This window comes from Piliocolobus tephrosceles, chromosome 13, assembly GCF_002776525.5.
Source record: "Piliocolobus tephrosceles isolate RC106 chromosome 13, ASM277652v3, whole genome shotgun sequence".
In the NCBI taxonomy this organism is placed as follows: Eukaryota; Metazoa; Chordata; class Mammalia; order Primates; family Cercopithecidae; genus Piliocolobus; species Piliocolobus tephrosceles.
In genome coordinates this window covers 48,643,572-48,668,733 of record NC_045446.1, presented here as the reverse complement: position 1 = coordinate 48,668,733, position 25,162 = coordinate 48,643,572, and positions in this window count along the sequence as shown.

Below are 25,162 nucleotides of genomic sequence, written 5' to 3'. Positions count from 1 at the left end.
AGGTTATAAGAGAAAACATTTACATATATTAAATTGTAAAAGAACAATGTATGAACTATGCTGGAAAATGTTTTTATTCATATATACACAGTATGTTCTTCACACCATTACATTTCTCTTAATAACCCCATTAACATAACCCACACTCCCACCTTGCCACTATGAGATTGTCCTTCACTTTCGTATCCTGGGCCGGGAAGAATTGTACTCCCAGGGATGTTCACACATAGAATTCAGTCCTTGTCATCCTTCTCTCACTGTGTGTCATCTTGAGCTAGTGTATCAGTGTTTGCAGTAGCCAGAGACTCACTTGCAGCCTATTAAGGGGAAGCCTTGGCCAGATCACTCTGCTAACCATCACTGCCTGCCCCAACATTGTCCCCAGGGCCATCCAAGGAGAAAGAAGTGGAGAACCAGGGCAGTTTGCAGCCCTGGTCTGCTATTAGAAACAGGCAGTTTCACATGGCCTCACACAGACCTACATGCCCCTGTCCATGGCTGTGATAGGATCTTAGATAGATGATTCTAGGGAGAGGAAAGGATGAAAGAGTGGGCCTCACAATCGTGATTGCCACCAACTTGGGCCTGGGCTCTTTCCTGTCACTAGCAGAGCGATTAATCCCAGAGAACATTCTTGGAGCTGGGCTGGGTGGTCAAGAGAGGCTCTTGAGCCAGCCTCATACTGTGCTCCACGACTTTTCTCCAGGGCAGTATCAGCTGTAATGAGGAGTGATGCCAACAGACCAGTCACCCCTTGCCCTGTGGGGTTCCCCTTTCCTCCATGGTAATGTAACCTCTGTGCTTTAGTATCCTGAAGAAAGACTACATCTCTCATACTCCCCCGCGGGCAGGTAGGCCCCAAGGATAAGTTCTGGTCAATGGGAGGCAAGCAAAAGGGTTACGGTTTCCTTAAACCTTTCTTAAAAGGAAGCTGGGATGTACCCTTTGTCCTGTTTATCCCTTCCTCCATCTTGTTTTCTGGAATGCAGATATGCTGTGTAAATCTTTAGTTGCCATTTGAATCGTGAGAATGAGGACCATATTCTAGAGATGGAAAGGCATGAGCTAGGAGTTGCTTGAGAGGAGCAGAAATGCCTTACCAGTCATGCATTGCTTACCAGGCCCAAGTTGGTGCCAATCACGATTGAGAGGCCCACTGTTTCATCCTTTCCTCTCCTTAGAACCATCCATTTAAGATGCTGTCACAGCCATGGACAGGGGCAGTGCATGCCTGCGTGAGGCCACGTGAAACTGCCTGTTTCTAATAGCAACTCTCAGGTTTGCACACGAGAGCAAAATAACACTTTCTCTTCCTCCTCCTCCTTTTTTATTATTTTAAGCTACTGCTTATATGGGTCTCTGAAATTTGCAGCAGAACCTAATACAGTGCCACTTCCTCCCCCTAATCTCAGTTGGTATCACCTCCAGAAGCCTTCAAAATGGAATATGGTCAGCTTCTCCATCCTTTCTTCCTCTCCCAGTAAGCTCCATAATTCTTATGCTGATTTCTTCATGACTACCTCAGTAACCTTTGAATACCTCATACCAAGGGTAATGGGAGGTGTAACCTCTGTCAAACCAAAAACTTGTGTTACGCACAACCTAAGTATTAAATATGTCAAATGTGATGAACTCTTAGTCATAGGATGATTTTTATTTCTTCCCATTTCTAAATTTTCTCATTTCCTTCAATAAGCATTTATAATTAAAAGTAAACAACCTAATAAAAATGACCTGTTATGTCTCAAATCAAAAAATAAAGAAATGCCTCTGAGGATGTGATGGTTAATATTAGATGTCAACTTCACCGGATTGAAGGATGCTTAGATAACTGGTGACGTATCGTTTCTGGATATGTCTGTGAGGGTGTTGCCCAAGGAGATTGACATATGAGTCAGCGGATTGGGAGAGGATGACCCACCCTCCTTCAGTGGGGGAGGGCACCATCCAATCAGCTGCCAGTGCAGCTAGAACAAAGCAGACAGAAGAAGGTGGGATAAGCTGACTTGCTGAGTCTTCTGGCTTTCATCTTTCTCCCATGCTGGATACTTCCTGCCCTTGGACATTAGACTGCAGGCTCTTCAGCCTTTGGGCTGTTGGACTTATACTAGAAGTTTGCTGGGGCCTCTCAGGCCTTCTGTCACATACTAAAGGCTGCACTGTTGGCTGCCCTACTTTTGAGGTTTTTGGACTCAGACTGAGCCACAATTCGTTTCCCACCTCCTCAGCTTGCAGACGGCCTATCATGGGACTTCACCTTGCGATCCTGTGAGTCAATTCTCTGTGGCAAACTCCTTTTCATGTATACATCTATTATATTACTTCTGTCTCTCTGGAGAACCCTGACTAATACAGAGGATAACCCAAAAGTCCAGAGGATAATTGGTATTGTCAGAGAGGGCAAAGAAAGGAGTTATGCCCCGCTTAAGGAACCATGTACAGAAGATGAATTGGGCCAGTCACCATGCCAAGTGACTTGCATATGCTATCTCTAGTATACAGAAACCCCAAAGACAGGTACGGTCTCTGTTTCATAGATAAGAAATTCTAAGGCTCAGAAAAATTAAATATTTTCCTCAAGGTCACACAGCTGGATGGAGCTGGAATTTCAATTCAAGACTCCCCAACTAGAAAGCCCATACCATGTCACCATACGAAGCTATTTTACTTGCATAGATATTTTGAGAATTGGACCCACCATATCGCCCTTTTGATAGTCAGAACTCTAACTGTTGGTTACACATGTAAGAAACTCCAACCCAAGCTATAATAAGACAAGAGAATTAACTGGCTCACAAAGCTAAAAGTCTGGGGGCGGGGGGTGGGGTAGTTTTAGCTTTAGCTTGACTGGAGTTCAAACCATTTTGTATGAACTCGTTTTTCTGTCTTTCAGCCTTTTTTTTTTTAGACATCTCAGGTGATAACCTGGGCAATAGCTCTGACCTAGACGCATCCAGCTTTATAGCCAAAGAGAAAAAGTGCAGACCTTTGTCCCAGAATTCTCATCAAAGGTGTCTTTCATCTCATTGGCTCTGTGTGAGTCATGTGCCTACCCCTAAACCAATCACCGTGGCCTCAGGAATGCATTGTGTTGAGTAGTTTAGGCTGGGGGCAGTTTTGTCCCCATCCAAACAACAGAGTTGAAATCCGAGGAGAAATGATTTCCCAAAGAAAATTCCAAGGATCATTTAACAGAAGAAATGTGCAAGATACTGGGGAACAGAACAACAGGCATCCCCCAAGCTCCCAAGGCCTGTAACAAACCTGCACTGCCCTAGGACTCAGCCTCCCGAGGAACCACATCTCTGTGTAAATACTTAAACCCATCCCATGGCTGACATGCCATGGAAAATGACTTCTGTAGGACACGCCTCCTCTTTCTTCCAAATGGACTTTGTTCTTAAAATCCTTTAATGAGGAGCAAGAAAGCATCACTCATCTCTCTGGATGTGGACTCAGGGCCAGAGGCATTTGATGATTTATTAATTGACCCACCAAATCTAGTTCGTCCCCATAGGCTAATGCTAACAGGCCATTTCATTTATTACTTGGCAAAGTTCAACTTCATGAAGCAGATCCCTTTTCAATTACTTCTTACAGAAAAATTTCCTTTGGCAATTCGGTGCGATGAACTTTTATTAAGCACCAAGTATGTGTCATGGACTGCTGGGCTGGGTACAGAGATGTGCTCACAACCCAGCAGATGGGACAGGTCTGTGAATGAATGACTGCAGTGCTGTTCAGACAACGTTCTATTCATTTTCTAAGGCAGCCGTAAGAAATTACCACAAACTTGGTGGTTTCACACAAACGAAATTTATTCACTCACACTTCTGGAGGCCAGAAGTCTGAAATCAAGGCATTGGCAGGGTTGGTTCCTTTTGGAAACTCTGAGGAACAATCAGTTCCATGTCTCTCTCCTAGCTTCTGGTTTCCATTAGCAATCCTTGGCATCCCCTGATTTGTAGAGAGGTTGCTGCGATCTCTCTATCTCCATCTCTGGCTTCTGTCTCCATTTTCACCTGGCCTTCCCCTCCGTGTCTGTTAAATCTCCTTCTGCCTTTTCTCATTGGATCTTGGACCTACCCCAATCCAAGATGATTGGAACTCAAGATCCTTAACTTAATATTATCTACCAAGACCCCTTTTCACAATAAAGTTGCATTGATAGGTTCTGAGTGGGTGTGTCTTTTGGGAATCCACCATTCCACCCACAGCAGTTGCTGTGCAGGGTGGGGCGATGCATGAGAGGGGAGAGTGGCTTTCTGTGTTTAGGTGACAGCAGTGGCAGCCTCACAGAGGAGAGCATGTCTGAACTCTTCACAAGGACAGAGGGGGTGATCAGGAAGGAAAAGCATTCCAGGAAATAGCAGGTGTTAAGGCAGAGAGAAGAGAAGGAGCAGCAGTCAACTTCAGAAACAAACATCATGTGGCATGGCTGGAGCAAGGGAGAGAGTGACCAAAGAAGAGGCTTGACAGGGAGGTGGGGGCCTGAGGGCCTCGGGAAGGAGTCTGGACTTGAGCCCATGGGTAACACGGAGCTGTTAGAGAGCCACCGAAGAGGCAACAGGTTTGTTCTATATGAATGAGTGCTTGGGTCTACTCAAAGGGTCTTAAGGATTTTCAGCATTTCCTTTGTAATTTTGGCAAGTAGTAGATTGTGAGCAATGTAAAAGCAAGATTCACATTCGATTTACCTTTGTGTCTTGCACAACTCCTATGTCTAGCACATAGTCCATGCTCAGTAAACATGTTCTTTTTAATGAATGAACAGAAAAGAGCTGAAAAGAGTAATTGCCAAAGGTTGAAGGCCTCAGGTTCTCACCTTTCAGAGGCAGTGTGGGAATCCAATGCAGAACCTGTGGGCCTGAGACTCTCCAAATCACAAGTGCTGCCACTTATGAGCTCTGTGGTCTCAGGCAACCCCTTCCCCACCTGGGTTTCAGTCTGCCCATCTGAATGATGGAAATGACCACCACCATCATAAACACCACAGCTGAGTGTCTAAACACCAGGCAGTGCATGGCCTGCCCCAGGCAGCTCCCAATCAGCAGAAGTTGGATCTGAAGAGACTCAAGTGCTCCAGGATGAGGGCCCAGAGTCAGGGCTGGCTGCGTTAGCATCTTCAGCAGCTCTGAAGTCAGTATCTCAGCAGCACATAGGTGACACATCTGGATTAGGACAGCCCTGAGCTGTGGCCAGTGTCAGGGACACGCTTCTGTGACAAGTCACGGTGCCACCTCCACAGCTGCTCTCAGAGGGAACTAGAACTTAGCCTCTGGAGGGTGGGTGCAGGTGGGCTGCAGAGAGACCAAGGTGGAGCCCTGCTGAACACAAAACCTGCAGGCTTTCCTCTGTGACCTGGGTCCACTCAGGCCAGCCGCTCAGCTCCTAGGTCTTGTAGGCTGCCCTAGGAAGCCTAAGGAAAGAGCTGAAATGTTGCTTTGTGCTCCACTGTCCTCTCCTAGGGTGGGGCCCTGGCTCTCATGTGGTGTCTCTGTCAACTAGGAATGTCCGCAGTGGCCTCCCTGACCACACCCTGCTCTGAGGCCACTCCCAATACTGTCCTGCACTGCCATTTGAGTGCAGATTAACAATACCCTCTTTTCTCTGGCGTCTGGTCCAGAAACTGCAGCTCTTGGGGCAAGCTGGCTAGAACATAAGTTTTCCTTGAGAATTTGGATTGAGGACACTGAATCCATTGGCTGCAGGTCAGACTGCAGGGCTCTCTAGCATCCTTGGTGCTGGAGTAAACACCACAGCCATGCACAAGTCTCAAATATGAAAAGCAGAAATGAGTAGTCCTGTGGAGAGAAGAGGGAAGGCAAGACTGGTTCTGCTCAGGAGCCCAGGGATGAAGCTGGAGGGGCAGAAGATACTTTGTAGTCATTGTGAAAAGTCCCATAAGAGAGGGATGTAGTAAGTGCTGTGGGTCACAGAAGACAGAACCACCAAATCCCTGGGACCATTAGAGAAGTCTCCACTGAAGAGTTGCCACTGAGCCGGACCTTGAAGGATATCTAGGAGTCCATCAGAGTAAAAATTGAGGAAAGGTCATCCCAGGCAGAGGGAGCAGCTTGTGAGAAGGTGTGTAGGAATTAAGTCTAGTGTGACTTCCAACCCCTGCTGACCTCATTCTCTTCTGCAATCCTGATGCACTGACTTGGAATGCCCACAGGTTACTGAAATGCCTAGTAGAAAGAGACAGGGTTGGTCTCTTCCATATCCATAGAAGCACATTCGTTTGGGTGGTCTCTGCCTCAGTAAACCACATATTCCACCCAGGACTGTGCAGAAAGCTGATCCCCAAGAAGAATAGGTCCATTGCCATGAAGCCCTGCTGTCTTGACCCAGTTCCAGGGATGCAAACTCCTCACGGCATGTCCTACCTACTGCTCCTTCGTCTTCAGGACCATCTGCTCCAAGCCTGCCATCTGATCCTTCCCTCAATGTTGACCTCACCCAGAAAGTGCCTCTGCCCCCTCAGAAAGACCCACATCTGAATCACTTCAGCATCCAGGATCCTGCCTTGTCCCTAGCCCTCAAGGTCCAAATGCCCTGGCAGATCTGTCCTGCCCTGTTCCTATTAAAGGGGCTCAGTTAAAGTATATTTTGTGTACTATTTATGTGCCTGGCAGTAAGGCCCTGATAAACTCTGAAAAGCCCTCCCACTGGATCCTGCACTAACTACAACAAACAGAATTCTTAATGCATTCCTGGGCTCCCTGGAAAGTAAGAGAAATTTCCATGGCCAAATGTGGCCCCCCCCAAAAAAAAAAAAAAAAAAAAAAAAAAAATCAGCAAACTGAAATTTACATGTAAAAGGCAGAGTTTTCTTGAGGGAAAATGTCAATGCTGTGATAAAGAGATTAACCCCTGTGTGGAAGGCAAGGTGAGAGACCTGAGTCCAAGACTTCAAGTTTAACCAGGGGGACTTTGAAGGGAACTAAAATGGATCCAGGTTTCTAGACCTCCATGGATTTCAGCAGACATATATGTATCAATCATTCATGAAAAAAAAGTAATCTCTGAGAAGATTCTTAAATAAAATCAATTCAAAATGAGCTCACAATAGAAATTACCAAACACATATGGAATAGACAAGAGCCAACAGAATGACAAACAGATGTGCAGCTGCAAAAGCTTGGAATACTGAATTTATAATAGACATGCTATTAATATTAAAATGGTCCTACATTAAAGAGATAATGAAAATATGAAGCTAAAAATGTACAAGGACCAATAAACTGTCAGAAACAGACAAACATATGAAAATGAGTCACATAAAACTTTTAGAAATGAAAACAACATTGTTAAAAATGTGGTAAATGAAACAGCAGATTAGAGACAATTGAATAGAGAGTTAGTGATCTGGAAGATAGAGCTGAAGGAATTTATGAGAATGTAGTTCATACAGGGAAATGGAAAATACAGAGGGTAAGTGATGTGAAGAATAAAATGAGAAGACACAGTAGGAAATCAGTCAATATTCAAAGGAGTGATGAATAAGTTCTCAATAGTAATGGAAGCCAGAATATAGTAGAATATTATATATAGTAGAATATAATATTCTATAGAATATCATATTCTGCAAAAAATAATAACTAGCTAAAGGAACTATCTTTTAAGGATGAGGACAAAATAGACATTTCAGATAAACAAAAACTGGTTTACAATAAGCTGATCTACACTAAAATAATTTCTGAAAATGAACTTCAGAAAGAGAGATAATGATCTCATAAGAAGTGTAATAAAAAATAAAGAAATTTGTAAACATGTGGATAAATATAAACCAGACATTGTCTCAATAGAAAACCTAATAGTAGCAACAATAACAATATGAGAATGTACAATATAGTCATATTCTGCAGAGCAACAATTTGGTCAACAATGGACTGCATATAGGATGGTGGTTCCATAAGATTATAATACTGTATTTTTACTGTACCTTTTCTACATATTTATACACAAATAGCTATCATTGTGCCATAGTTGCCTACAGTATTCAGTAGAGTAACATGCTGTACAGGTTTGTAGCCTAGGAGCAATAGGCTATGCCAGACAGCCTAGGTGTGTCATGGGCTATATAATCTAGGTTGGTGTAAGTACATTCTACGATGTTCCCACAGCTACAAAATCACCTAAGGACACATTTTTCAGAACATATTCCCATTGGTAAGTAACACATGACTGTTTATGAGGTTAAAAAGGATAGACCTATAGTACTCAATGACAATACCATGTAAGTCAGGAAAAACATGACTGTAATTAAAACATTTCAGCATTCTTGTGTTGCTTCTTTTACTATTGAGGGGAAATATTTAACATATGATTTAATATATCATTTAATGATGTTAAGCATGTAAGGTTAAAAGCAAATGAAATAACTAAAATAGAAACTAAATGTATAACTTACAAAAATGTAGAAATGACAAGTTAAACCAACAATGACTATAAAAAAGCAATTTTTTAAAAAGCAAGAAAAGGAGGTAATACAGTATACAAGGCAAAGAGAAAGTTCAGAGTAAGCTCTTGTAAGAAACCAAAAAAAAAAAAAATCATAACAAATATAGAAAACATAATGTCACCCATTAAACTACAGAGCACCAGATTGGATTAAAAACATAGTCATATGCTGTTTAAAAGAGATATATCTAAAATGTAAGAACACAAAAAGATTGAAAGTAAAAGAAGGGAAAAAACTGACCAAGGTTATTGATCAAGGTTAACTAAGTAAACCTGGAGTAGCTATATTAATATAAAACATACACTTTAAAACAAAAAACACTGGAGCCTCCATTACATTAAAATAAAAGGTTCAATTTCTAGGAAATTATAAAGGCTGTTAACTACATTGAATGAATAAAATAGCTTTAAACTTATTGTAAACAGAGAAAATGAAAAATTCATTGTGGAAGAGTTCAACGTATTTAAGTATTGATAAACAGATAAAAATTTACAAAGAATATGGAAATTTGAACAGTCTAATCAATGGGTGTAGTTAATACTTTCTATCCAGTAACTGGTTGATGCACATCTTTTCAAGTACACATAGAACATTTGCAAAACTAGAACAGGTATTAGGCCATAAAGTAGTTCACAGCCAGTTTCAAGCATGTTCTTGACGGCTGGGCAAAGCAAGCATATATCAGATGACAAACAGATAAGCAAAACCACCACCATGACCACAACCACCACCCCACCACCACCACCAGAGGCTAGCCAGGCCGATCTATTTCACAAAGTTATTCAGCAAATTCTCTCTCTTCCATTGCATTGCTTGATCATTCTTTAAGATATTGTCCTCATGTACATGGTTGAACCTTGATCATGGACACATTTGTCTGCCAGGTTGCAGAAGGAGAAAGAGTCCAACATCCGCAATTTTATTTAAACTCACATTTCACTGGTGATTATCATATAGATGGACCACATTCAGCCCAATGCAGGCTGAAAAATGCAGTCACTGGCTATGCAGTTTGTGTCCAGGAAATTGTAGAAAGCAGAGCTGGAAGATCACCCAGCAGTTTGCCACATTCCCTAACTCACTGTGTGAAGTATAATACTGTTACCAAAATGACAGGAGAACAGCAGGAAAAGAAAATTGCTGGCCAATTTCACTCATGAAAAGAGATATAAAAATTCTAAATAGGAAGAGGAAAAAACCTATTCTGACAATTTAGACAACATATAAACAGAATTAAGTATTCTAACAGATTTGTTTTAATGATCACCTCAGAGTGGATCCAGTATCTCAGTTGATTCTTGCAGATGAGAAAAAAACAAGAGGAGCTGAATGATTCATTTGAGGGCACACAGCAAGCTGAAGGCCCCAAGTTCCCACCTTCCACCCCACACTCCTTGGATGCTGTCCAGACATGTAAAGCAGCCAGGACGCTTGAAGGGGACCACACCCTTTGTAGTTACACAGCAATTATTTTCACTGAGGCAAGCCCTTTATTTTCTATTCTTATTCATTAACTTCATGAGCATTTGGAGAGCACTTAATTTACAGAGCACCCTGACATGCATTACTACCTTAATTTCCACAGGAACCCAGTGAACTAGACAGTGGTATCACCATTTTGCAAATGAAGGAAAAATTGGCCTCTTGGATGACTGTGTCCATCTACTCTTTCCTAGAAATCCCAGCCACTGCTAGGTCCCTGGACATGTTCCTTGCAGAATCGTGCCACACATTCCCTTTTGGAGAACTTCATCTTCCTGAAGGTGTCTCGGGGGAGCAGCGTCAGCTTTGGTTCTGAGAAATCTCAGAGGGCAGAGCCTTCAAGACAGAGGGTCACAGGGAGCCAGCTGGCTTCAGCAAGTGTGATCCTCCCACTATTCCTGAAAGGGTCCCAGCCAGCTACTGTAAAGCCCTCATTTGAAGACTGGAGCAGAATTACAGCTCTCCTCCCCTCTCTACACCACACACACGCGCGCGCGCGCGCACACACACTTCACATATTAGTAGATGGACAGGAAGCCCTGCCATGGCGGGAAGAGGGTCGGATTAGGAATCACACACCTGAGTTCTGGTTTGGGCTCTGTCACTTTCGGAGCCTTATCTGTAACGTACACTGTGAGGTTTCTGTGAGCGGCTAGACGTGGGGGAATGTCCTGGGGAAAGGTAAGAGGATGCTTACTGGCAGCATCGTTATCATCCATTTCAGGACTTTTTCTGTTGTCTGACTCAGCAGCCTCCCTTGAGCACTGCAGATGGTCAAGAGACCCACAGCTCTGATCTGTGTTAAGTGGAAGAGAGATTCAACTCCTGTTACAAAACCTCCAAATAAATAGCTTAACAAGTAACTAAAATAAAATGGAAATGCATTTCTCTCTCATGTAACAAGCAATCCAGGCCTGATGTCACGGCTCCATGTGGTTGGTGGCCCAGGACTCTTTCATCTGTTGCTCTGCCATGGCTTGGGTGTTACCCTCACCATATGGTCCAAACGGCTGCCACCACCTCCATGTTCCAGGAAGCAGGCTGCAGAAACAAGTGCTCGCTCTGTCCCTTCACAACATAATCCAGAAATTGTTCACACGCCTTTCCCTCAGTCCCACTGGGCAGAAGGTAGTCATATGACCACACCTAGTTACAGTGGAGGCTGGGATGTACAGCCATTAGCTACACAGCCATATATCCCATTACAATCTTTGCTAACATAGAAAGTGGGGAGCACAGACATTGGCGGACTTTTTCAGTCTTTTCCACACCATCCCTCCCCTTCCACATTTAAGAAGAATGAGGAACTTCTTGGACTGAAAATGGACTTCCTAATAGTGTTCTATTTTGGCATGCATTTTGAATGACTTATTGGAGTTTCAGTTGTGGAGTCATTAAGTCAGAAAATTCAGCAAATAAGTACCAGCCCCACACTGCTCGCCTCAGGAGTGAAATCGGGAAACCCTCCACCCTGCTCTCGAGTGAGAAACTTGCACCAGCTGCTACAGGGCAGAGCTCAGCCTGGACCATCCATGAAGGGGGCTTTCCAATAGCTAGCAGCTTGGCCACCCAGCAGAACTCCCCCAGCGCTGGGACGGTTCTGCCCTGAGTCCTCCCCTCTTTCCCTCCTTGGGGCAGAAATGAATACCTGGACAGCCCACTAGCCCACCATTTGTCTCCCTGACTATAAAAGGCAATGAGTGGGGGCAGGGCACAAAGCCCAGAGCTGGGGCTTAAGGAGTGCCTCACCCTCAGTGAGAGGTTGTGCCATCATAGTTCATTGGCAAATTCATGGCTCTGAGCAATGGCAAGGTGTGTGTCCAAGTGGACGTAGCTGGGAGCTCAGGGGTCATTCCTGGAGAGCTGCAGAATCCTGTTAAAGACTGACTGCTCAGTGACAAAAGCCAAATGCCACCTCTGGCACCAGAGAAGCTGGGTGATCACACCTAGTCTACCAGGGTCCTCATATAAAGAAAATCAGAATGCCAATATTAGTTTAGCCATTTATTGGAGTCTTTTTGTGCCAAGAATCATATTAAGAGCCTTATGTATATTTTATGCAAAGAAATTTCTTACTTATTGTTCACAGAAACCCTATTGGGAATGGAGAAACTAAAGCTAAAAGAAGTGAAATAACTTGCTGAAAATTACACAGCCAGTAAGAGGTGGGTGGCAGGGTTCAAAGCCAGGTGTATCTGATTCCAAAGCTAGCGAGTTTAACCACCAGCACACCAGATGCAAATACGGAGGGGTGGGACAGCATGAGCTCTGACTCAGGTGGGCATAGGTGCAAATCCCAGACCACCACTCTCACCAGCGGCCTCTCACAGCTTCCACGCCCTGATTCTCTCCGCTTCCCTCAGGGCTTAATAATGACCACCCGCTTGGCTGCATGCTGTGATACTGATGTAAAACGTAAACTGCCCAGAGCACTCAACGGACGACCTGCACTGGACAAATGCCGCCTCCCTTTACTTCTTTCCCATCTCTACCGTGAACTCCACACATTGCAGTGACCTTGGATGTTTTGTTCACTGCTCTGACTCCAGCGTCTTCCTAGCTGCCCATTCTCCACACACTCTGTTTCTTTACCCTGCTTTATTTTTTCTCTTAATTCTCTTCATCATCTGACGCACGATTTACCCATGCATTTGTTTATATTTTGTCTGTCTCTGAGCACCGGAATGTAGGTTCAATGGTGTCAGGGATCTTTTGGCTCTGACTGTATCCTTAGGGTCCAGATAATAACATAAGGAATGGGGACTCAGTAAAATGTTATGAATGGATGTATCTAGCAATGAAAGTCCAGCAGACTTTACAAGTGGGGCAACCAGTAGATGTAATGAATGATGAATCAATTGATCAATGTCTAGCAGATGGTACAAATTCATTTTAGCTTTCCCCCAAGTTCAGGAATAGGTTGATGAAAGTTTCATGAGCACATGCGCTTGCAAACACACACAAAGGAGGGGCTGGAGCTCTGAGACTGCTCAGTGCCTTAGAACCTTCTGGCAATTATGAGTTGGCTTTACCCCTCCTTGGGAAACGGAGAAGTGACACAGTTCAAGCGAAAGCAGTTTCCTGGTCCCTCTGACACTCCAAGTCAGGTCCATCTTCTCACTCCCTTGCAGTCTCTCCCAGAGAGTCCGAGCCAACCTCCCCAGACCCACCCTCCCCAGGGTCCACCCTCCCCTCCAGTTCCCAGGCCTCTAAGTCCCTCTAGATGGCAGCTTCCCCTGGTTTCCCGAAGCAGGACACCCAGGCACTTGGCATTCCAAACAGGCCCCTACTCCTTCCATAACACAGTGGGTTCTGGAACGTTCTGAGGAATAGGCTTTTTTGGTTAATGAGGGCAAACCCCAAGAATCAGACAAACACCAGCAGCCTAGCCTCCACCCCTCTTGGGGCTGATTCATGAGGCCCAGGCGTGCCCCTTAACTGCCAGGCCGGCCCTGTGTGCTCAGAAAAATATTGCTGCTGCTCTTGAGGCGGCTGCAGCGTTTCTCAGAAGAGCCGCGGCCATAATCACAAGGCGTCCGCCTCCCGGCCCAGGATCCCATCAGTTATTATCTGCAGCACAAACACCTACCACTTTGTACTAACATTTTGGCAGTTTCATACAAACAGAGCACTTAGCGCTGCCCCATAACTCTGCGCTCTTGCTGGGCCCCAGCTCCCAGCTGGCACGCGCAGCCAAGTGGTCTGTAACAAAAAAGTAAAAAAGCAAATGAAACGTTTTTGGTTGTTTTTATGGGCCTCTACAGCCCCCGCAGCTCCCCCCGCTCCTGCGGCAGACACATAAGTATGAGTTCAGACCCTGCACGACACATTTTTTGGACAGGCGCTGGTGACGCCAGCTCCGGGGATTACAACAGGACGGATTGTGCGGGCCCCGAGTGGCATTTTCCATCCTCGGCCAGGGGCTTCCGCTGGAGGCGCCTGGGATCTGCAGACTCCGTGTCCGCCCACCGCCTACGCATGGTTGGGGCGCTTGCCTCCCAGCTGGGCACCCCTGGCACATGCTGATCCAGCAGGGAGGACAGAAAGCCCCAAACGGCTGCTGGCTGCCCAAGTATTTGCTTCTCCAATCCTAGCCAGTCAAGGAGTCCGGAGCCTGAGCCATTCACAGTTTTCCTAACTTTTCCTGGAGGAGCTGGCAGTCGGAGGTTCTGGAGGCCAAAGGAGATGGTGGAGAGCAACTTCTTGGTGCTGCGGCCTGGTCCACTGCCCACTGCCCACTGCATGCGTTCTTCCAGCTGATGGACTTAAAAAGTGACTCCAAGGCTGATTGGACAATCTGGCTACCTCATGTCCCCTCTCTGGGCCTTTTCCACTCTGGTCCATCCAACTAGCTATTGCTCCTTTCTAGTGATCCCTGGATCCTCCAAAAGCTAAACGTTTTTCAGAGGTATTTGGGAGGCCCTGCTAGGTGTCACGTGAGGTGCCAGGCACTTTAATGGCTATTACCTCATCAGATTCTGATACCAGCCCTAAGGGAAGGTAACATTGCCTCCATCTGAAAGGCAAAATCACTTGAGATCAGAGAAGCTAAGTGACCTGCCCAGGGTGACACAGCTAGTGAATGGGCATGTTGGCACAGAGACCCAGACCTGTCTCAATCCAAAGGTCATGTTTTTACTTCCAAACCATGCTGCCTCCCGCTGACCTTTGGGGATGGCACCATGCATGTGCTATGTAACACCAGGCAATTGTCCCCTCCTCTCTGGTCTAGAATTTTGTCATCTGGGCAGCAAAGGCCATGGGTCTGATGTTTCCTTAGGTCCCTCATTACTTACAGTTGACCACAGTGGCCTCTGCTCTTCAGAAAAAGCCAGTCCTTCTGCTCAGGCCTCCTGTGCCTCCTCCTCATCCATCCCGAGGTTGCTGAACACCCACGGTACACCCATCAGAGCCCAGAAAGACTGCCTAAAAGGCCACTACACAATTTGGCTTGGTGTTCAGGGCCTCTCTAAGTCCAACTCCCACTGTCCGGTGCAAAGCATGCTGGGGCACTGGACCCAGAGAAGGGAACAGGCTGGGTTCAGGTAGGACCAGGAAGGGAAGGCTGATATAGTCGCAAGCCATGGCCCAGCTTGATTGAGGGTATAGGCACTGGGAGCCCTTGGCATTAGGGTAATGGGCAACATGTTGTGCATTCAAGGCCAGGCTCAGACACAATTAGAGACAGCAGGGGGCTAACCAGAGCTCGGATCAATCTTGGGATTCTGGGAATTCTGGCCAAGAGAGAACCAAAGGGCTAATTGGGGAAACCAAGGCAGACATCAGTTGTCAAGACAGAAAGGGGCATAGGAAAGCTTCCATGAGTCCTCATCCAGGCCTCACTTGCTGCCCAACTTAATGCTTCCTTCCACAATGGGCTGGGAACCGAGGACTCTGGTGTGCAGCTTGCTTTTACCAGGACTGACCACGGGCACACAAGTATCAGTCTGGTGGCCCTTCATGATGGGGGTTCCTGCTGCATTCCTGCCCAGCTGCAGTGTCTCTCCCACCCCCCTTGCCCTGAAAAATAGTACTCATTTCTCAAGACTCAGTCTATTCTCTCTCATCACCAGGTTTCTGCTCCTTCTCCTTCAGGAAGCCCCACCCCAAGCCTCTCCTGATCTCACAGGCCTAGTTGGCAGGTCACTCACATGGCTTTGCCTTAGTTTAGACAATCTTTACTCAGAGGAGACCTTGGAGCTCTCAAGAATTTACACAGATCCTTCTCCTTCTCTGGAATCCATTCCACTTAGCACAGGGCTAAGGAGCTGGGAGGGGCTCACATACCCATTCAACAACAGCAAAGATTTTTCTGAGTCAGGCCATAGGCTAAGTGGCAGAGATAATGGGGACAAGGATGCTTAGTCAAGGGCTCATCAAACCTGGAATCAGATTATAGGATTTTTGAGATCAGGGCCCATTGAGGTAGTGGCATAAATGAAGAGAACTTGGAGAAGGAACCCATGAAAAGTTCCCGGGGTGGGGGGGTGGCATGGGGCTGGCAGGACTCTCAAGAGCCAGGGGGCAGAGGAGGAACAGAGAAGAAGAGAAGGCTGTAGAGGTAGGCACGTGTTTTCGTCGGATACATTGAACAGACCGTGAAGAGCTTTTGTCTGAAAGTGACCAGAAGCCATGGAAGGTGAGAAATCTGGTCAGCGTTCTCTGTTGAAAAAAATCTCAAAAACTTTGAAGCTCTCACTATGTAGATGACCTTGAAGGAGCCTCTGAAAACTGTGAGTTTCTGCTTCCTCGTTAGCAAAATGAGAAAAACAATACCTACTCCTTGTAAACTACAAGGCACTGTTGCTAGGCAAAGGTTGTCGATAGTTATGATATTGAAGAGGGAATGCTGGGGGGCCTCCTCTTTCCTCCTTGGGCCTCCCTGAGCCATACCAGAGGAGCCTGGGGGCCACAGCCTCTCAGAGCCCAGCTAAGGCCCACAGTCTCCTCGCTTAGTGGAAACCTCAGCCTCAGGGTGGCCCGCCGGCCCTCCGCCTGCCCAGCAGCCTGGGCCTGGGAATAGGCGGGCCCAGCCCACCCTAATTGCTCCCATCTTGGCATCTGCCTTTGGTTAAATGCACAGCTCTTCTCACTGGCTGGGAACATTAGGCATAAACAGAGCATGTGCATGGCGGATGCTGTCGTTTAAAAATAACCCAGGCTTGGGAACCGCATTTCCTTGCCCTGGAAGTTGCTGGAATGGGAGAAGGACCATCTTCCACCGAGTTAGCTCTCCAGCAGGTCGCTCCCGGGTCCCAGGCAAAGGGCTGCCATGCTAGTGCAGTTCCCCGCGCAGCCGCCAGGTGGCGTCAAGACCGCCGCCTGGGGGCCGGGCGGGCCTAGGCCCCCGCCGGTCGCAGTCCCAGCCTCGCCCACCACTTGGCCCGGGAGTTGGCTGCGGGCAGCGGCTTGGCAGCCTCCGGCGGGGGGCGGATGGTGGGGCGGTGTGGGTTTCAGCCTCCCTGGAGGGCCCTCACGGCTGTGTGCTGAGCAAACGTTCGGGCTGATGTCGGCAACATGAGGAATCAATTTTCGGGGAACTCAGCAGCCAAACCATCCACCTTTGGGCGGGAAGCAGGATCGCTGTGGGCCCGGGGGCTCCTTGTCTCCAGTTTGGAAAATCCGAGGTCTCCTCGCGGTGGGAGGCAAGGCCAGCCTCCCTGTGTGGGGCCTGAGCACAGGGAGCCTGGGCAAGGGCTGAACTCATCTGCCCTGGGCTAGGGAATGAAACTCAGTCTCCATTACCACTTTTTATGAAGCACCTACTATGTGTCACCGTTGCTCTACGTTTTCCATGCATTTTCTTATCTTATCCTTACAACTAGCAAGTCTCAGGGGCAGTGAGCCAGGCCACAGCCCAGGGTGCCTGTCTTTAAAGGGCGCTACAATATCGTCAGAATAAATCAGAAATACAATGCTAATCCAGATCCCCAAAGAAAGGGAGAAGTATAAACAGATTACCCTGCTACCCAAAGGCCCTGAAGCAGAAGTAAGAGGCCTCCCCCAACCTCCCAAACCTCCTTGAGTCATATGGGAGTGGCCTGGACACTATAGTCCCTTGGAGCAGCAGCCGAGGCCCCAAGTCTTCTGGCCTAGTGGAAATCTTAGCCTTTCTCTTGGACTACCCTCCCCCAAATGAACACCAAACAAATACTTAAGGCACACATCTTTGAAACACTGAATAATGCATTTTACCAGGTCTGGCCCCTGTCTGGCCCTGGATGCAATTTTCATCACTCCCATTTCACAGATGAGAACACTGAGACTAGGGGCTAGACAGTGACAGAGCAAGTCCCCAAGGAAGGTGGAGGGCTGCATGGAAAGAGGGGGACTGGGATGCCAGGCAGTCAAAATCAAAACTGTTCTCTCTACTATATGAGCTTGTAAGGGGCAGTTCACCTATTCCACACTCAGTTTCCTCACCCCTGTTGAAGGACTCCAAACAGACCCTTCCTCTGTGAAAATCAAACGAGGTTTGGAGGCTCTTAAGTGATGCATGTCACTTAGTTCCAGCACTGACTATGGTACTAGCTGGGGTGTGGAGGAATTAGGGCAAGAGACTGAAGGGGCTGAAGAACCCTCAGAAGAATGAAGTATTCCTGGAAAGCAATTCCGTGACTAAACAGGAAGAAGCAAAGGGAAGAAGGAAAAACAAGGTAGTGGCTCCAACCAAAAATAGTTGACAGAACTTCCCTGAGAAAGGAAAAGGAATCCCTGAGAAAATGAAGGCCCCCTCCTTAGCTACCTGCCTCCTCTCACCCTTATCCTTCCAGCTTCTTGGTCATGGAATTTGGCCACTCCTGAATGTGGGTGCAAAAGGGTAGGTGGCATTAAGTGTGGCATGTTCACCCGGTGAGAGCCACTCAGTTCTGCAGGTGTCCACATGAACCAGCAGTCCAAAGCCTGATGGTGTGACATGTGGAAGTGTGAAGGACTTGCTCTAATTGCATCATGGTTGCCCTAATTGCTCACCACACCAGTGAGGATCTGCTTCAACTCCAGCTGACACATCGTGCTATGTCTCCCTCTTGAAGAAATGTGTCCCTGTCCCTCCCTCCCCCTTTCTCACGCTGCCTTGTCTGGCTGTTTCTGCAAGCCTGGGCACTAAGAACAGGCTAATGGTAAGCGAGCTCCTGGTGGTGTGGGGTGCAGGGGACCAGAGACTGATGACAGTCACAACACCAGGAGAGGGCTGGGGAGATTGCTTGGTGACAGAGAGGAAAGAGGGGACAACTCGCTCGTCAGTCCTCGGCCAGGCTGTATAACTGTCTTCTCCCACTCCCCGCTGGGTAAAGTTGCTTTGCCAGGGACATTACAATGGCTCCCCCATCTGATATGAACTTGCGTGGAGAGGCCACCTCAACAACAGGCAGGAGGAGCGAATAATCACAGATTGTGAGATCTTATTGTACAATGACACACAGGCATGGCCCTGACAGATTCCAAATTTCTGTCAATATCCCACTTAACCCTCCCTCAGGAGGTTCTGATTTCCATCGTTCGCTGTAGGAAACCGTGGCAAAAGCCCTGTGCTCTGCAGAGGGTGGTGAACATTTGTGCAGATGCCTCTGGCCTGGCCCCACCTACTGGACAAAGCTTCAGGCTCATGGTGTGTTTTCCAGACCCACCTGGATCAGACTTTTCCGCTATGCTACTCACAGCCCCTCTGTGAAGCCTGGCTCCAGCCGTGCAGAATGTCTTGCTGTTTTTCTGGAATACCCTTCCCCCTTCTTTGACTGACAAACTCCTACTCTTTTCCAAACCCAGCTCCAATATCATCATCACCTGATCCCCTAGGCAGAGCTGGCACTCCTACCTGGGGGCTTCTACTACACTGCTCCCTACCCCTACTGAGATTACAGCAGTGACCTGAGGAGCAGCATTTTTCTGAGGTCTTCCCTGACTCTCCTACTGTTCTGGGTACTTTACACATACTTTATGTGTACATTCCCTAAGGGCCCTGCCTAGGTGAGGCAGGTGCGGCACTCACTTTGGCTGCAAAATTGAAGGGAGTGCCAAAATCTCAGTAATCAAGATGATGTTTTAATGTAGTATTTTTAAAAATCAAAAATAGCTCCTATTTGAAACACTCAGTACACTTGTGCACAAGCACAAACATGCTGACACACCTGCACACATGTGAACACACATGTACACACACGCACACACGCAGGTCCACATTTGCCTTTCTGAGGCACCTCCCTTTCTTCCTAGTAAAGACCCTTTGTGATCAGGAAAGTGTTCTCAGTCAGAGATATTGGGATGGAATCTCAAAATACACACACACACACACAAAGAAAAGGGTGTTTTGTTTCCTTAGACCAGAGTCTCTCCAAGTATGATCCATTGGAATAACCTGAGAGAGCTTTTAAATATGATTCCTTGATTAAAATCACTCAGAGAGTAGCCTGGGAATATGCATTTTTAAATGTTCCCAGGTGATTCCTGGGGATGCTGGAGCTGGCTTAACCACTGCCCTAAAATATTCTGCTCTGTGGGCTTCTAAAGTAATTAACTTCTTATTTCCTTCCAGGTTAGCTGAATGGCAGCCAAACTTGCCAAAGGGCAGCCAATCCCAGTCTTCTCTTCTGCCGAAGTCCAGCCCATGGCTAGCTGCAGCCCTTCTCCCTTGCTGCTATTGCATGCTTGGGCTGACCAATGTGCGAGTGGTGAGACCCATTTAGTTCTGCAGAAAGATACATCTGACTCAATCCAGCTAAAGTTGCCAACATTGGGGACTATAGATCCATTCCTTTGTCCTTTCCTGAGTAAACTGCTAGGAAGACTGTGGTAGGCAAAAACGAGGAAGGACAGACAAGATCTCAAATCTCAGAGAGTTCATGCTGAATCAAGGAGTCAGAATGAATGAAATAATTGCAAAAACAAATGTAAAATTACAAAATTGCTGAGTGTTATGGAGGAGAGATTCATGGTGCCAGCAGAGTATATAACAAGTGTTGAGCAGGGCAGGGAAGGCTTCCCTGAGAAAGTAATGATCAGGTCTGTGAAGATCAGATAAGGACGAACCAGATGGAGACTTGGGGAAGAGGGCTCCACTGAGAAGAAACAGCACATGCATAGATGTGGAGATACTGAGAAGGTTCGTGTTTCTGAGTGTAGAGGGTAAGGAGGGATATAGGAAAAAATGGGCTTCAAGCGGTCAACAGAGGCCATCTTCAGGGTGTGAACTTGTATCTGAAGATGAATGGGGAACTATTGGAAGGGTTTGAAATCTGAGAGGGAGCTCTGAGTGTTGTTATGATCAGTTTTTTGATTAGAGAAGATGCAGTGAGGACATCATTACCCTCCACCCATGGAGGGATGGCACCTGGTTTCCCACTCTGGGTGGTGTCCAGCAGCCTGATGCTGAAGGGCACACAGGGTATTTTGGGGAGACTCTGGGAGCCCAGAAAGCCTGGAGCTGAGACCTTATTTGCCCCTGGTGGTTAGACTGTTCCTGTCATAACAAATGTTCTTTCAGATAAAAATCAATAAATCTCTTGGGTTGACCACATGTGGTTACAATTGGGTTGTTGTTGTTGTTTTGTGTTGGTTTTTAAGAAAACCCATAAAGAGAGGAAGTTAATCCTATTGTCAGAGAAGCAAGCCTAGGTAAATATTAAGATGCTAGTCCTTTAGCAGCATAGATTACCCTAAGAGAAACTGTGTCCTTTGCAGTACCAGGGGTCCAGCAGATAAAGCCCCAGCTCTACCTCTCTGAGCACCAGGAACCCATTCTTCCCTTCAAGCATCATGCACAGATAGAGCACCCACTGTGTGCCAGGCAGCAATGTTCTGGCACCAAGGACCCAGCAGGGCTTGGCCTTCAGGAGTGCCCTGGCCAGTGGAGCACCTCCCCGCCAACAGGGTGGTCTGGCTCAGGCAGCAGGATCTTGCAGCTCAGAGCTCACAGAAAACACCACGTTTGCATGCAGTTTTTCATTAAAAAAATATGTGTCTTCTCCTAGCACTATATCAAGTGGGCAAAAATGGAGCTATTAATCCCGTTTTTAGATATAAGCATATTGAGGCTCTGAGAGCTGCTGGTCATGCAGCTTATAAATATCAGTAAGACAGAAAGCTCCAGTCTCCTGGGAGACCAGAGAATGTTTCACGTCTGTCTGTCTGTTGCTGTTGATAGCAACAAGAAGCACATTCTCCGTCTTTCTACCTTTCCAAGTTAAAGTGGCTGATTGATCAAAGATGGCTCTGTCTTGTCAATCAGGTGTCAGCTCAACTACCACTTTCTCAGCATGTTCTTCCCTTGCCATCTTAGCCCCATAGTTTACCATTTAGCTATAGGTTTTGCATAGATTACCTTTACCAGGTTGAGGAAGTTCCCTCCTATTTCTAGTTTGCTAAGAGTTTTTAGCATGAATAGGATCAAATTTTTTCAAATGTTTTTTCTGCATCTATTGAGATAGTCATGTGATTTTTCTCATTTGTTGTATTAATATGGTGAATTGTATTGATTGCTTTTAAAATATTAAGCCAACCTTGCATTCCTAGAAGAAACCTTTCTAGGTTATGATGTATTTTTCTTTTTATATATTGTTGAATTTGATTTGCTATTATTATGTTAAGGATTTTGTATTTATATTCATGAAGAATGTTGGTCTGTAATTTTTATTTCTTTGTAATGTTTTTCTTTGTTTTGTCTGATTTTAGCATCAGGATGATTTTTAAAACATATTTTAGAGCATTTACCAATAACATCTCTGGATCTGGAATTTTCTTTGTGGGAAGGCTTTTAATTACAAAATCAACTTATTAAAACATATAAAACTATTCATATTTTCTATTCTTATTGAGTCAGTTTGGTAATTTTTTAAATTAAAAATTCGTCCTCTTCATCTAAGTTTTCAAATTTTTTGATCAAAAGTCAAAGAGACATAGTATTTATTTACTTTCTTTCCCTTCTTTCACTCTTGATATTTGCAACTTTTGCATTATCTTCTCTTTTTTTGTTCAGTCATGTTATAGGTTTCTTAATTTTATTGATCTTTTCAAAGAGCCAGCTTTTGGTTTCATGGATTTTTCTCTATTGCTTGTCCATTTTCTATTTCATTGATTTCCACTTTTTATTATTTCCTCCCTTCTACTTACTTTGGGTTAAAAGAGCTTTTCAATCACTTAAATCTACCCTCCTAGGATGGCAATTGTGTTTGTATAAAGTAATTTTCTCCCACTTACAGTAACAAAGTGTCTATCAGTTGTTAGTTTCTCCAGTGCCGGTTTTAAAATCAAGTGAACCTGTCCTGTTACATTTCCCATGCCAAGTCATAAAAGTTTACTGAAAACATTTTCCCTAGTCACTGATGGCAAATATACAACAGCCACATTTCATCTACTCCCTCCCACACTATTGGCAGAGAGTTCTAACCAATCAGGCATCCTTCCCTGCTGAACCCAGATATAAACCTTTTCAATAGCAGCCTACACTGGGCTACTAATGACTGGAGTATTCGTAGGGCACAAAACCAATAGAACTTTGATCTATTAGTAGAGAATCACTACACAGTTTTACATATCAAATACTGTATGCTTCTCATAGTTAATGTGTACATTCATTGTTATTTTATTTTTATTTTTACTCTCCTTCCTCAAAAGCCACTATTACAAACAATGGCCTACTGGAGCTGATATTCGTCCTCCTTGTTTACTCAGGACTCACCCCACACGCATGCCCATTGCTTGCCTTGGCTCACTCATGCTTGCCTCCCAGATTCCTGACTCCAGGCTCTACTGACCTTCAGTCCCACCCTCCCCTACCTAGGCCTCCACCAGTTCACCTACTGCTTCATCAGCCTTTGTTGGCTGCTCAGCCCCCAGCTTACCTGTCCACCTTCCCACTTTGCTAGTCTCTTGGCCTTCAGGTGAGCCACATCTGGGAACCCAGTCCAGACAGGTCAGCCTCTCCCCATGGACGATGGGGGCATTCAGACACTGGTCAGTGCATAGGCATATGGCGGGGAGGCCTTATTGGGAAAAGTTTTTCCCAAAGGATCCTTTCTGTTTTCTCTATTCACCTGTTTTAGAGAGTTCCAGCAAGAGACTCAGGCTGGGCAGTTTCTTGTCCACTCATTCACCCAAAAGCCTGCTGTTGACTTCTTATCTCACCGAGCTCCTGATATACCTGCTTCTGTGGACTCCCATGTTCTGACAGAGCCTATACAAGAGGAATACCATCCAAGAAAAATGTTTTGGAGCCTTTGTAATTCAGGGAAACCACTGAATTTTCATAGAATGGAGGAACAAATTCTTAAAGGAAAGGTTAGAAATATGAACATCTCCTTGTTTAATTCATCGTATTCCAGTCCAGCCCCATAGCATGTCTTTGGGATTGATGAGTAGAATCCAGCATTCAAAGAGCTGTTGGCACCTGCTCCATCTGCCTTGATATTGAAAATTGGGCCATCCCAGGGATACGTGGGTAGAATTAGGGGGCAGGCAGCATGCAGTGTGCTCTGGGGGTTGTAGCAAGGGTTGTTTGACCTTTCTGAAACATGCATTCATCTATGTTACTTCTTCCTGAGTAACTTCTCCACTCTTTTCACCAGATTATTAGTTATCCTTGAGGTCTGCAATGTCCAATGTGGTAGCCACTAGCCTCATGTGGCTATTTAAATTTAAATAAAGTGAAATTAAGTAAAATAAAAAACTCAGTTTCTCAGTCTCATTGGTCACATTTCGAGTGCTCAATAGCCACATGTGGCTAGAGGCTATCAGCACAGGTATTTTCATCAATGTAGAAAGTTCTACTGGACAGCCTTGCCCTAGTCTAGACAATCATTGAGACTCTTCAAGCAGATACAGAACTGATTGGTCTTTTGTGAGCTCCATGGAGGCTGTAGGCCAGTGTGGGGCTAACAGCCATGTCCTCCACTGTGTCCTACATGGCATTAAGCTTGGGATTGGCGTTAAGACTTTCATATATGCCCACATTCTGAGAAGGGTCAGTTTAGTTCAGTATGATTTGTCGACCATCTGCATTGTGTCATGCCTTTTGACAGGTGCTAGAGGTTTTTAAATGATGATATGGAGCTCACTATCTAGAGTGGAGCACAGATTATATAAACATATAATGACCTGACAGACCCCAGGCAGAGGCAAGAGTACATGACTGAGGCCTTGGGAGCACAAATGCACTGAGATTTTCAATGTCAAGGGAGCTGGAGAAAGCTTTAGAAAATAGCCCATGTCCAAGTAGTTTCTGAATGATATATAGGAGTTACTTGATGGCCCTGGCAAAGAAGGACAATTCAGAAAAAAATGAACCACGCATTTCAAAGGCAAGAGGCAAGACATAGCACAGCGGATAGGGGAACTACAAGCAAGTGGGTATTTGTGGAGTCCATGTTAGCCTAACATCATATCTCAACACTCATACAATGCTTGGTATAGATTAGCTGCTCAATAAATATGTAAATATATGAATATTAGTTCTAAAGCTCATGTACACAAGAATTTTTGCTTTACTTTCTAAAACTCAGTTGAATTTCTCCTTTCGGCTCTCATTATGCCAGGATGGTGGGAACTCAAAACAAAGGGATCCTATGGGTGATGTTGTATGAGGTGCTGGATCAAGCCCCACTGGAAGGTAGTTCTACTTTTGGATTTTGGATATATGTACCATTAAGTTAGTTCCTGTTCTTTGAAGTTACTTGAAGTTGAGTTTTCTGCCACAAAGGGGTCATTTACAGGGAAGGAAAT